Here is a 14,073-nt window from a genome sequence, read left to right on the forward strand (position 1 = left end):
AACATGTTCCCAATGTTGGGGGAGTCCAGAACAAGGGGCCACAGTTTAAGAATAAGGGGTAGGCCATTTAGAACAGAGATGAGGAAGAACTTTTTCAGTCAGAGAGTGGTGAAGGTGTGGAATTCTCTGCCTCAGAAGGCAGTGGAGGCCAGTTCGTTGGATGCTTTCAAGAGAGAGCTGGATAGAACTCTTAAGGATAGCGGAGTGAGGGGGTATGGGGAGAAGGCAGGAACGGGGTACTGATTGAGAGTGATCAGCCATGATCGCATTGAATGGCGGTGCTGGCTCGAAGGGCTGAATGGCCTACTCCTGCACCTATTGTCTATTGTCTATTGTCTATTCTTCATCCTATCCCAACCCCCCTGACAGGGATAGTACCACATTGAGATGGCACCTTAACAGTGGGTTTTAAACCCAAAATAACTTTTGATACTTTGGTGTGTCGTTGCTGCTTTGTGGGAGGCAATTAAAAGTAAAAATGACTGAAGATGAAAGGTTTTCCGAATTTTTGTTTCTGATCTATCTTCTAATGTTACGTTAAAAATTAAGCAGCAGCTAATCCTCCTGTCTATAATTCTATGTCAAATATTTGCAATCCAGAAAATTAATTATACTTCCCATTCTATGGCTACTGTTGGAGCAACTGATACCTTATCTGACGCGTTACTCAAGAAATCTAGAGGTGGGAGGACACAGCAAAAATTTACTGCAAAAATGCCTGCATCTTTCCATTCAAACTTAATGTTGCTGTGTCCATACTATAAAAACTAATTGGAAACAAATCCTTGGATTGGATTTACACTATTACAGTATCGGACGACATGGTGGCACAGTGGTAGAGTTGCTGCCTTACAGCGCCAGAGAACTGGGTTCGATCCTGACTCCGGATGCTGTCTGAACAGAGTTTGTGTGTTCTCCCCGTGACCACATTCGTTTTTCCCGGATGCTCTGGTTTCCTCCCACACTCCTAAGAAAATACAGGTTTGTAGGTTAATTTGGTTTTGGTAAAATTGTAAATTGTTCCTCGTGTGTAGGATAGTGATGGTTTATGGGGATCGCTGGTTGACATGGAGTCGGTGGGCCGATGGGCCAGCTTCCACGCTGTATCTCTGAACTAAACAAAACTAAGTGGCTACAAGCCATGTTTCTGGATATTGAAACACTGCACTAGATATGTAAATTCGGGTACTGTATCCGTTGCTCTTGTGTGGAGAGCTATACAAGGGCAAGACCAAGTGCAGACTGGGTGATCATTTCACTGAACACCAGTGCTCAGTAGCCTTGGCCTATGGGATCTCCCAGTTGCCAAATATGTCAACCCCCCTTCCCATCCCACACTGACCTTTCTGTCCTAGGCCTCCTCCACTGCCAGAGTAAAGACACATGCAAATTGGAGGAACAGCAGCACATATTTTGCTTGGGCAGCTTACAACCCAGTGTTGTGAATGTTGATTTCTCTAATTTCAAGTAGCCATGGCATTCCCACTCTCTCTGTCCCTCCCCACCCTAGTTGTCTTGCTAGTTTCACTGTTTCTATCCCTTCATTATCATTTTTTAGTTTAGTTTAATTTTTTTAGTTTAGTTTATTGTCACGTATACCGAGGTACAGTGAAAAGCTTTTTGTTCTTCCACAGCCAACAAAGAACCATTGTGGGTTTTGCCTTTCTTGATTCATCGGTACCGGCTGTTGATTCTGTACCTTTTCATACCTCAAGTTTACATCTCCCCTGACTCTCAGTCTGAAGAAGGGTCTCAACCCAAAATGTCACCTATTTCTTTTCTCCAGAATGCTGCCCGACCCATTGAGTTCCTCCAGCATTTTGTGTCTATCTGATGTAAATGAGCATCTGCAGTTCTTTCCTACACAACCATATCAAATGTTAGATCATTCCAGATCCTCATAACTAACTCTGAGCTGCCATTTACCGAGGTAAATTGAAGGTCTAAAACTACATTCACCTCGATACAACAGGACAAGAAAAGAGTATGCAGCACTTTAACATGGCAAATTTAAGATTAAAAATATCGTTCACTTTCGCCTTTTCCATAAATCCTTAGGCTGCACAGGAAATTAATCAGCTAAATCATGGTAAAACTGAAGCCACTCTCTTTGGTCCCATCACAAACTTTGGAGCCAGTGATTTTATCTTTCTCCCTGGTCACCATCTGAAACTGAACCAAAATGACCACAACCTTGCTATCAAATTTAACCCAAAGGAACAATCCAAATCACATATACATACCACCTCTACGGTTACCTTTTGTTAAAACAAAGCAGATTCTTTCCTGTCTCAGTTTATCTACTTTTAAACCATCATCCTTTTTTTAAATCATCATCCTTTTTATTCTTGTTTGACATCTCTCACTTTCTTCAAGTCAAAGATGTAGCCATGGGCATTCACATGGACCCCAGCTATATCTGCCTTTTAGTTAATTAAGTTAAATACTCCTTGTTCCAAATGTACCCCGGCACCATCCCCCAACTCTTCCTACACTACATCGATGGTTACATCAGGGCTTCCTCCTGCACTCCCGCAGAACACATTGATTTCATCAACTTCACTGGTAATTTCCACCCTGGCACATTAGTCTCACCGCTCTTTATTTTATTTGCAGCTTACACAATCTTACATACCTATCAACTCCTCTTCCATTATCTTTGCAACACTAAGTGGTAATATACAGTAGGCAATTAACTTACCAGGACATCGAGATATTTGAGGAATCCACAGCACCAGCAGATATTTAATGTGCAAACACGACAAAGGCAACACCATAGAGCTCTGAGGCAGCATCATGAAATGCCATACCATCCAATCACATACCCATCAACTCCTTCGTTCATGTTTGAGCAACACCTCATTTTTATTAAAATCGTCTTATCTCTATGGGCTCAACTCTCCCTATTTCTGTTATGTCTTTCAGCCGCACTAGTCTTCAATAAGTTTTCTTTCAATTTGGTTTCTTCATCATCTACAAATATAAAGACACTACCCACAGCTTCAGGGCTCCACATATTAAGAGCCAAAGCACTAGAATTTACTCCCATGACCTCTCTGCTCTCTGCATCCTTGAATATGACCCATATAATCTTTAGAAATTGTCTCTAATCAAGCATTTGGTTATTTTCCCCAGTATCTACTTCAGTCGAGAAATTATGTGATGTGCTGTGTTAACAGCATTAATTAAAAGTTGCTGTTAACACTGAAAAACACCAGGAATTTTAATTCACCTCTAAAAGCATTACATTATTCTGAAATTGGTGGACAAGCTATTTCAAGCACCGAAGCAGTTTTTGGCTAAAACACTGTACTTTCTGATAAAAACAAACATAATGAGTAGCATCTGACTCATTGGTATAAAGGAAGAGACGCCTTAGTAGAGTGTAAGAGTCTTTTGAGTTTAACATCAAGTTAACAACATATAAGAGAAAGTCTTGTGCATTATGATTATGAATGGATATTTTAACCTGTATTAAAATTGACTTTTTGCATTACCATTTTTTAGTTATCTATGAGGTTTACATAAAGGTTCGCAGAAGCATGTCAAAGCCTTTATGCTCCTTCCTGCTCAGCCTACAATGCCAATGAACAGATTTAGTTGTGTGACAGTAATAGAATATCAACGTTTTCCATGTGAATATAAATTGAGAAAAAGTTAATTTATATAAAATGTCGCCATAGCTATAAATGTAATTACCATTATATCTGCCATGCCATTGATCGAAAACTATGCGGATCATTTCACATTTGAAGAAAGTCCACCTTCATCAACATCAAAACAAGTTGAGCAGAAAAACTACTTGTCCAAATGATGCTTATGATGCAGCAGTGATGCCTCTATTGAGAGACGCCTCACAGAACAACCTGATTTCAGGCTCATTTATTAAAGATTAGCTGTAATATTCTAACCAGTGACCAATTCGTTCCTATTCCTTGTCTTGAAGGCTTTATAACCAGTAAGATTTTTATATTCCGTAAATGCAAAACAAATGTATAAGATTTTGTCACATACTTACTGTATGTTGTGTATGTCTTACTGCAAGGTACAATTGTTTTATATGCCATCATGCTGTGCTATTTTAACATGTAAATTATGCATTATTTGTGATTTCTGCCTCACTGCTATGCTGAGGTTATCATTATTTTGTCTTCATTGTGAGAGAAAACTAGGGCTGTTCCTGGAGAAGTGCTTCATTTGAATGATTATTTCTTTCTTTTACAAACTTATATCTTGCACTGTCATCTTTGCTCAATTTGATGGGGCTTTTTTCTACACAGATTATGGTGGCAGGTGTGAGCATGGGACCCCAGGAGTATAGGCTTGAATAAAGTTTGTATGACAGTGGATATATTAACTCTATTGGTTAGAGGGAGATGATAGAAACATTTTGGTTTTCCACCCCACTCACCTGAAACAATAAAGCAAAAAACAGATGGGGTCTCATCCATTACCACCTGCTGGAACAATCTCAATTTGCTACCAATGAGACCAGCGAGCCACAGCACAAAACCAGCAACTGAAGGTGACTTGCCCACTTGCCATTTTTTCTCTTGAAAGGAATGTCATTTTGAACGTTGGTTAAAGCTTAAATACTTTCCACAAATGTTGCCAACATAGCATGAACCACTGTTGAATTCTTCTACCCAAGTATATCCACCACAGATCAATAGGATGGGTATTAGTTTTATTTTGTGCAAACACACCTATGTATTATTATAGTGGTAGAAACAAAGTAAATCACCAGCATACACCAGCTTGGTGATATGTAAGAAGGAACTGCAGATGCTATAGAAAATAGACAATAGGTGCAGGAGTAGGCCATTCGGCCCTTCGAGCCAGCACCACCATTCAATGTGATCATGGCTGATCATTCTCAATCAGTGCCCCGTTCTTGCCTTCTCCCCATACCCCCTGACTCCGCTATCCTTAAGAGCTCTATCTTGAAAGATAGAGCTCTCTCTTGAAAGCATCCAGAGAATCGGCCTCCACTGCCTTCTGAAGCAGAGAATTCCACAGATTTACAACTGAGTGAAAAAGTTTTTCCTCATCTCCGTTCTAATGAAAAAGTTTTTCCTCATCTCCGTTCTAATGAAAAAGTTTTTCCTCATCTCCGTTCTAAGATATTGCATATCTTATGTAAAAAGATTGAGAGTGATCAGCCATGATCGCATTGAATGGCGGTGCTGGCTCGAAGGGCTGAATGGCCTACTCCTGCACCTATTGTCTATTGTCTATTGTCTATTGTCTATTATCAATGAAGTGGATTATTCTTATTGAAATAATATTGATTTAATTTGTACAAGTGAAATAATTTTTAGTTTTCAAGTCAGTGAAAGGCAGCAAAAAAAATAACTGATGAAAATAAGCGCCCTGAAGGCTTAAATCAATGGTGTATCAACAGATGCCATCAGTAACGTGAGTCAATGTGCAACTCCTTTCTACATATCACTGACCTGTTGCCCATGAAATCAAAGGGTAATTCATGGTGGGGTAACACCTCAAAAGTCAAAGCAGAAAATAAATCAGCATTTAATTGAGATGTGCCTTTTCCAAATGCTGTTCATAATAGCAATGGAAAATAGTAAATGTACTCCTAATGTTAGCGTTAATCAGTATTTGTGTGCTATGCTTGTGCAAGGCAAGAGAGATTGTGAAAAGCAGAATGATTCTGGAACTGAAAAGTTTTATTAATTGGAATAGATTTAGCAAGAGAGAAGTTTGCATGAGGATCAGATGGAGATAGAATATACAAGAAGTTGTTTCAATTTGTAGGCGAAGCCAATAAGGGCCAATAAATGTGAAGTAATCGCTAGTAAATCAATCAGAAAAGTTTCAAATGTGGATTCCACTAACACAAGGAGCAATCCAAGCATTCAAAGAGAACCTAGATAAATGCACGAGGCATAATTAAGATAATATAATGATGGAGTTAAATGAAGGAAAGTGAATGGAGAATTGTATCGACATTAGCCTGACATAAACATCCAGCATGAACCTGTTGGCCTGTTTTTAAGGATTTAGTGCTATGTAATGGGAGGGAGCATTGTAAAGCTGTGTTTCTCAACGTAAGAAAGAACATATTTTGAAGGGCTTTTCCTGTACTCCAAATATCATGTGTGTGTCTTCATCCAATGAATTAAAATTAGAGTTGCATTCTCTTGGATTGAGAAGGTTAAGAATTAATCATATCAAATATCTTTTCAAGATATTAAAAATAGCCAAAGTGCAAATGTTTCTGCTGGTTAGTGATACAAGGGCTAAAGAGTATAGTATAAATATGAGAGCCAAGCTCTTTCGAATTTGGGAAATATGCATTTTGGAAATCACTCTCACAAATGCCAATTGATGCTAGATCAGTTATTACATTTAAAGCTAATGTTCATGATTAAATGTATTGAGGGAGATATTGTAAAGGTATGTGTGTGATTTTGTTGCGCTTAGGTTGGCACTATTGCAATATTTCATCAGTTAGTTGAGAAATACTCTGTTTTTAATTTCTTCTATGTTCTCTCCTGACTTATTACATCCAATCTTACGTATCAAATATAGGATGAAGTATCTCCACCTGTGGCCTTCATCCAAATTCCCCAATGTCTTAGAAATACCTAAAAATCCAGTAAATGTCTATCCTTCCCAATGTCCTCATCAGTGGCTGTGGTCACATCAACCACAAACATGACTTTCATCTGGAGAAAATAGATAGCTTGTTTCTACCTGACCATAACATTAATTTCTAGCAGGGGAGTCCATCAACTGGTGTTTTGCAACATTAACGGGGCAAGTTAGGGGAGTCCCCTGCAGCCTTCAGAAATGTCAGATTTAGACACAATTCCAGCACTTTGTGCCTTGTTGGGTAAACCAGCAAATGCAGTTCCTTGTTTCTATACTCTTATGAGATTCTGTACAGATCTGAATGAAGAATATCTAGAAAAGGGACCTAACCACAAGCATTCATGTAATGAGGGAGTAATGGCAGGACTACTGAAGCAATTATCTTTATTTTTCCTGTATTTTTATCCTTATTTCTAATTTTCAGCATTCAAACGTTTATTCATAGTCAGTTTGTTCATTTAAACTCTATACATTTATTGAGCAAAAGGGTATCTGGAGAGGGAATAAGTCACCTTAAGGGTCATTGTGGAGAAACGAGAGATGGGCTAGGCCTTGACTGAATACCTCTTTTCTGTATTTGCCATGAAGGACATGGAAGTTAGTCAATTTGGGAATGTGAACAGAAATGTCCTGAAACATAATGTACAAATATACGGATGAGGTGTTGATTGTTTGGAAACGGATATAAGTGGATAAATCCCCAGGACCTGAAAAAGTTCCACGAATAGCCACTTACACTGCCGGATTGAAAACACTTAACAAGCAAAAAAAATTGTAGTTCTTTGGAAAGCTTTACACTAAGTTATGCCATCTCTCCCCTGTCAGTGCTTCAGTTGCTTCCTTAGATATTTAGTTTATGAGTTTATCACCATGAAAACAGGTCCTTGGGCCCGCAGAGTCCACATTGACCATCAATCACCCATTCACACTAGTTCAGTGTTATCCCACTTTCTCATCCACTTCCTACACATTAAGAATATATATATTTTTAATTTTACAGAAGCCAATTAGGATGTGGGTGGAAACCAGAACACCTAGAAGAAGCTCATGCGGTCACAGGTAGAACGTGCAAACTGCACACAGAGAGCGCCCGAGGTCAGGATGGAACCCAAGTCGCTGTACCGAGGCAGCAGCTCTACCAGCTGTGCCATCATGCTGTTGCTTTTTGCCCTTTTTCCACAATCATTCCCAACTAGCTGCTGGGTTATATGAAATTGGGTGAATAATGGAAAATTTTGAAAATAATATTAAACTGTTAAAATATATTCCTCAAAGTTCTATGAATTTTGTGTTGGGTAAATAATGGAAATAGAATGATGTTATTTAAAAAAAAAAATTAAACTGTTAAAATATATTTATCAAAGTTCAAAGAGTTTTGTGTTGAATGTGTGGAGGAGTTAGAACGGAAATCAAAGGAAGTCAACTCCGAGTCTCATTCCAGGGCATCCTGGTTACACAGCAATGTACCCTTAATGCTGCAATCACTGGAAAGGCTGTTGATACTGAGTACATATGACGCCCCGGCAACAGACAAACTGTGTAGTTTATTAATTTGTTATTGTAAATTCTCTATTAATAAAACCCTTCAGAGGGAAAAAAAAAAATCATTTTAGGGTTAGGGCAATCTGTGCACAATCTGCAGCACTATCAGACGAGGAAAATAACCGCACTGCTGCTATGAGACCACAGGCTAACTAGGGAATGTCAGTCCATCGGCCAGGCTGATGAGTTGTTTGGATCAACTGTTGGAGCACTCTAGTCACTTAATGGCATCCTGAAAACAGCTGGTTGCTTGGTGTCAAATATTTGTTCAGTATATGGAAATCTGGTGTTACTCCATACTATCTCTTTGGAAACAGCTTATTTAAACAGTTTTAGCAGGGCTCCTACCAGATGGCTACACTTCTGGAGTGTTTCAATTGCACTTTCTTGGGGGGAAAATAACACATCAAAGTGATTTATGGGGCCTTTTTACTTCCTTCAAGGTTTAAGGTGGTGTCATAAACCTTGCACATTTTGGTGTCCAGGATTGCTGCGCTAATAGTTCAACAGTTAACCCAGGACAAAATCTATGCAATACAATCACCTATGAATGGGTAATAAAGCTGTGCTTGGTGGAGCACCAGTTTTCAATCTAAGACGGAAGTTAGCTTTACAACGAGTATGTATTTTCAATATACCACATTTCACACGCATTAACCAGTGCAAACATTGTCGAAAGGAAGCTTCAAAGATAAATATTAAGTCTCAAAGCTTATAGCAAAAACTCCTGGTAAAATTGTTGCTGCCAGCAGCAAGTATCATATATCATTCATAGCCTATCGATAGACAATAGACAATAGGTGCAGGAGGAGGCCATTCGGCCCTTCGAGCCAGCACCGCCATTCAATGTGATCATGGCTGATCATTCTCAATCAGTACCCCGTTCCTCCCCATACCCCCTGACTCCGCTATCCTTAAGAGTTCTATCCAGCTCTCTCTTGAATGCATTCAGAGAATTGGCCTCCACTGCCTTCTGAGGCAGAGAATTCCACAGATTCACAACTCTCTGACTGAATTTTTTTTTCCTCATCTCAGTTCTAAATGGCCTACCCCTTATTCTTAAACTGTGGCCCCTTGTTCTGGACTCCCCCAACATTGGGAACATGTTTCCTGCCTCTAACGTGTCCAACCCCTTAATAATCTTATATGTTTCGATAAGATCTCCTCTCATCCTTCTAAATTCCAGTGTATACAAGCCAATTAGTAGGTTACTGGAGACAGAAATTGGTAGGTTGTTATTATTTGCATTCCTTTTACTCCTTCTGTAAACCAGATTAACTGTTTTCGGTGAGATGCGTTTATTTACATCTGGAATATGGAATTTTGAATAATTTCTGGATGCAGAATAATAAAGGCATTGATAAATGAACAGCAAATGAAAGATAGGAATCGTTGCGGGGTGGTATTCAGTTGGTGACACAACCTTGAAAAATTGGAAACAAAGGATCATGATTAGACAGATTTGGCATGGCACAGTGGGCAGCACAGTGGCGCAGTGGCGCAGTGGTAGAGTTGCTACCTTACAGCGCAGAGACCCCGGCTCGATCCTGACTACAGGAGCTTGTCTATACAGTGTTTGTACATTCTCCCTGTGGGCTTTCTCTGGGAAGCTCCGGTTTCCTTCCACACTCCAAAGATGTACAGGTTTGTAGGCTAATAAACTTGGTATAATTGTAAATTGTCCCTAGTGTGAGTAGAATGGTATTAGTGTGCGGGATCACTGGTTGGCATGGACTCAGTTGGCCAAAGTGCCTGCCTCCGTGCTGTATCTCTAAAGTAAATTAAAACAAATTCAGTATATTGATATTTGTTAAGTACTAAGCTAAACTGTGCTTTGAAATTCTATGTAAATGCAAAATGAAAAAATAGAATACAGTTGCAAAGGCTGGTAGGTTAATTGGCCACTGTAAATTGATCCAACGATGTAGAGAAGTGGGTGAATATGTAGTGGAATTGATGGGAAAGTGGGAAGAATAAAATAAGTTAGTGTAGGATTAATAGAAAAATGGGTGGTTGGTGGTTGGCACAGAGAAGATGGGCAGAAAGGTCTGAATGTGTGTTGTGTTCCTTCATGATTCTAAGAGTTTGTTATTTTAATCTTAGTTTAAGAAATAGATTACTGATTAAGCACCATATCAGAATCTCGTCATTGATGCCCAATTGCAAACATAAATAAGGTCATATCTTCAAGGAGCATCAGGTCAGGAACATTCTCTTTTTACTTATAATTCAAACTAGTGGTTGTTTTCTCTGTGCTTTTGTGATGCTTCCAACAGTTCATTATTGGTTATTCTCATACTTTTCACTTTCTGTCTCTGGTAATACGACTGCATGTCATAATTTATTCAATTTTTCATTTTGTTAAATTATAATGCAGAAGGCAATGTTGTCAACTGGGTGAAACTTCAATTAATGCAATTCCAAAAAATCATTCAAAGATAATTTGGTTCAACACTTAATTACCTGCTACACCAACATCTCATGTCTAGGTTGCAGACTTCCCCTTGTTGATAGCTGACAGAATCATAGAACATAGAACAGTACAGTTTAGAACTAGGCCTACGATGTGTGCATCGAACATGATGTCAACATAAACTAATCTCATAATGAGATAACAAGGAACAGCAGATGCTGGTCTGTACCAAAGAAAGATATAAACTCAGTGATTCAGGCAACATCTCTGCAGAGCATGGATCGGTGATGTTTCAGGTTGGGACTCTTCTTCAGACTGATCTCATTTACCTTTGCATGATCCATAACCCTTTCGGAAAATGGAGTATCAATGAGTACTCTTATGAGGATGTCAACAATATAAAACAGCCCATTCTGGAGTAATGTTATTCAGGTTATACAATACTAAGGTATTTTGTTGTAAATAGAAGTGACACCAGTAAAATACCAAGGATATTTTCATAATGGCGAATGGGCGTTTAATGGGTAAGAAAGAAATGCAAGCTTAATTTATATCTAATATATGTGAGAATGATTTTGAAGTGCTTGCTGTTGACTTTGATTCACTGTTCTGTGTCAGTGACAACTCTTACTCTGAAAAATACAAATCTTATTCAAGCAGTCATGCATCTGGATGGCATTTTTTATTTCAATGTTCCAACAATAGCAGAAATATTAAGATGACAATATTGTAATCTTCTAATTGTGTCCAGGCATGCTAGATATTGTGTTTCAGCCAAAACTGAACACAACTCTTAACAATATCATCTATATACTAAAACTCTCGTTTGTTTGTTTATTTGTGATCGAACTACAGCCAAAACGGTACAGGATAGCGTGACAATTTTAGGCCCACCTTACTCACCGTCATTGCTTTAATGGTAATGCAAGTAGTTTTATTGAAATCAGTGTTATATTTTTTAAGTTATTCACATTTTAAAGTTTAAATCCATCTCCAAGGGAGGGAGGAGGGAGGGAGGGGTGTGCAGGGGGGGGGGGGGAGGAGAGAGGATGGAGGATAAGGGGGTTGAGGAGGATGGTGGGGGTGAGGGGAAGGGGAAAGGGGATGGAGGGAGGGGGTGAAGGGAGGGAGGATAAGGGAGGGGAGGGGGATGGGAGGGGGAGGGAGAGGTTGGAGGGGAATAGGGGGGAAGGGGGAGGGGGAAGTGGAGGGGGAAGTAGAGGGGGGAAGTGAAGGGGGGAGGAGAGGGTGCTGCATCAATGCATGAGAGGTTTGGGCCCAACGGGTCCACTTGGTCTAGTTGTTCTATAATATTGTAATGCATTATGGATATATTATGAGTAGAAGAATAGTATTTCCAAATACCAAGAGATATTTCAATGATAATTTATGAAATAGACACTGATGACTGCATTTGCTGATACATAAATCAAAGGAACAAGAGGCCTTAAGCAGCATGCATTGAAAATCAGTACCTGCATCCCACAGTGCAGATAAGAAGGTAATTAAAGTCCTATTGTAGATGGAGCTCCATGTAGTGTGTGGAAAATATAGAAGCAATGGGGAAAGAAAGCTACTTATTAGCTCTGCTAGTAGAGGTCAATTGGCAATTTGGAGGTCAGTCGATCTAGTATAAACCATTATAACTAAAGACTTATGGCTAAATTTTCTATTTGGTCTTCACTTGAATAGATCTGACTCATTTTCTGAGGTTGTGCTGGATAGTAAAAACATTTTGTATACTTTTACCAGAATCAACAGTCTATTAACCAGCCGTTCATCGGTTTCCACACAAAAAGCAACAAATTTTCCACAATACTAGTTAATTGGCTTAAACTTGTTTAGTGGTTTGCCTATGGAGCTTGCAAAATCCCCAGCTTTTAGGCAATTGTATCCTGTATTTTGCTCCCAAGAAAGTCTATTCATTGTCCAAAATCTCACACTGTGCTCAAACTATAACCTAACCAATGTTTCATTTGACTTCATCATTATTTCTCTGCTCTTGTTTATGGATTTATTTAGTCTCTTTAAAAAGGATTGTATTTGAAAGTTTAGGTGCTGCTGCATTTCCAGAGCCCGCTGTTTTCCAAGTCCTGCTTTATCCTTATAGTTCTTCTAAATTATATTTCTCTACATTTATTAGCATTAGGCTGTTGATGCAATGTGTGCACTGAAAAGCCAGTGCAACCTAGCAGAAAATGTGGCTGAGGCATAGAAAACTTTCCATCCAGGTGTGAGTGGGTGTATTATAATGACTTGAAAATTTGTGGATGAATGCATCGAGCAAGTGCTTTTATGACACCATTAGGGCCATTGCTTCATTCACAATGAGTGATAAATGTGGCCAAAGAGATCAGGAGAATCGAAACTCAAGCTACTGGATTCTCCTTATATGTGGCACTTCCTGTTTTTCTCCCCAAAACATGCTATAATTATGTCTTTGCAAATGTTTAAATAGAGTCAGTATACATAGCACACCAATGCAGTTGAAGAACAGCAAAAATACTCTCAATTTTTCAGCATCTTTGCATAGAACATCGAACATCCAAACAGTACAGCACAGGAATGGGCCCTTTGGCTCACAATTTTTATATTAACCATGATGCCAAGTTATACTGATCTCATCTGCCTGTTCATGATCCATATCCCTCTATTCCTTGCACTTCCACGTGCTTACCTAACGGCCTCTGAAACACCACTATCATATCTAATATGACAACATTTAATATGGCAAAAACATCCCAGATAACTTTATTCACATTTTATCAAACAAAGAAACTGATAATGAGTCACATGGGTATGTTTGAGATTTGGTTGCTAAAGGTTTGGAAAAAGAGATAGGCTTTAGGGAGATAAAAGCGAGGTAAAGTGGTGGAATTACATGCGGGGTGGGGAGGGTGGAATTTTAGAGTTTGAAATATTGGCAGCTGAAGTCATGGCTGCCATTGGTGAAGCAATTAACTTCAGGAACCTCAGGAGGATATAAGTAGTGGAGTACAGCTATTTTGGAGGATTACAATGTTAGTAGAGATTGCAGAAAACAGAGAGGTGATACCATGGAGTGATGATTTGACCTAAGCTCGTCTGTTGCAGAACCACTGAGAAAGCTTTTACCAGGATGAATACCGAAGGAAGTAGGTTTACAACAGGAGTCGGAGGATATCTGTAGAGACTAATTTAAGGAAGTAATTGGATAAGGCTCCCATCTGGGACTTGGAAGATAAAAGTAGCAAGGCCATGACAGAAAACAAGGTGAAGCAGATGGCAAGAAAATAGGTCATCTCATGGAGCATGGTTAAGGTAAATAGCAAAACAATGAGCCTAGAAGACAAAGACCAAGGATAGACACAAAATGCTGGAGTTACTCAGCGGGACAGGCAACATCTCTGGAGAGAAGGAATGGGGGACATTCCGGGTCGAAACACTTCCCCCAAGGTAAATTAAGATGGAGATTAAAAACACTAAGGAAGATGTCACACATTATAAAAGTTTAGGGAGAAAGG

This window comes from Rhinoraja longicauda, chromosome 1 (genome assembly GCF_053455715.1).
Source record: "Rhinoraja longicauda isolate Sanriku21f chromosome 1, sRhiLon1.1, whole genome shotgun sequence".
Classification (NCBI taxonomy): Eukaryota; Metazoa; Chordata; class Chondrichthyes; order Rajiformes; family Arhynchobatidae; genus Rhinoraja; species Rhinoraja longicauda.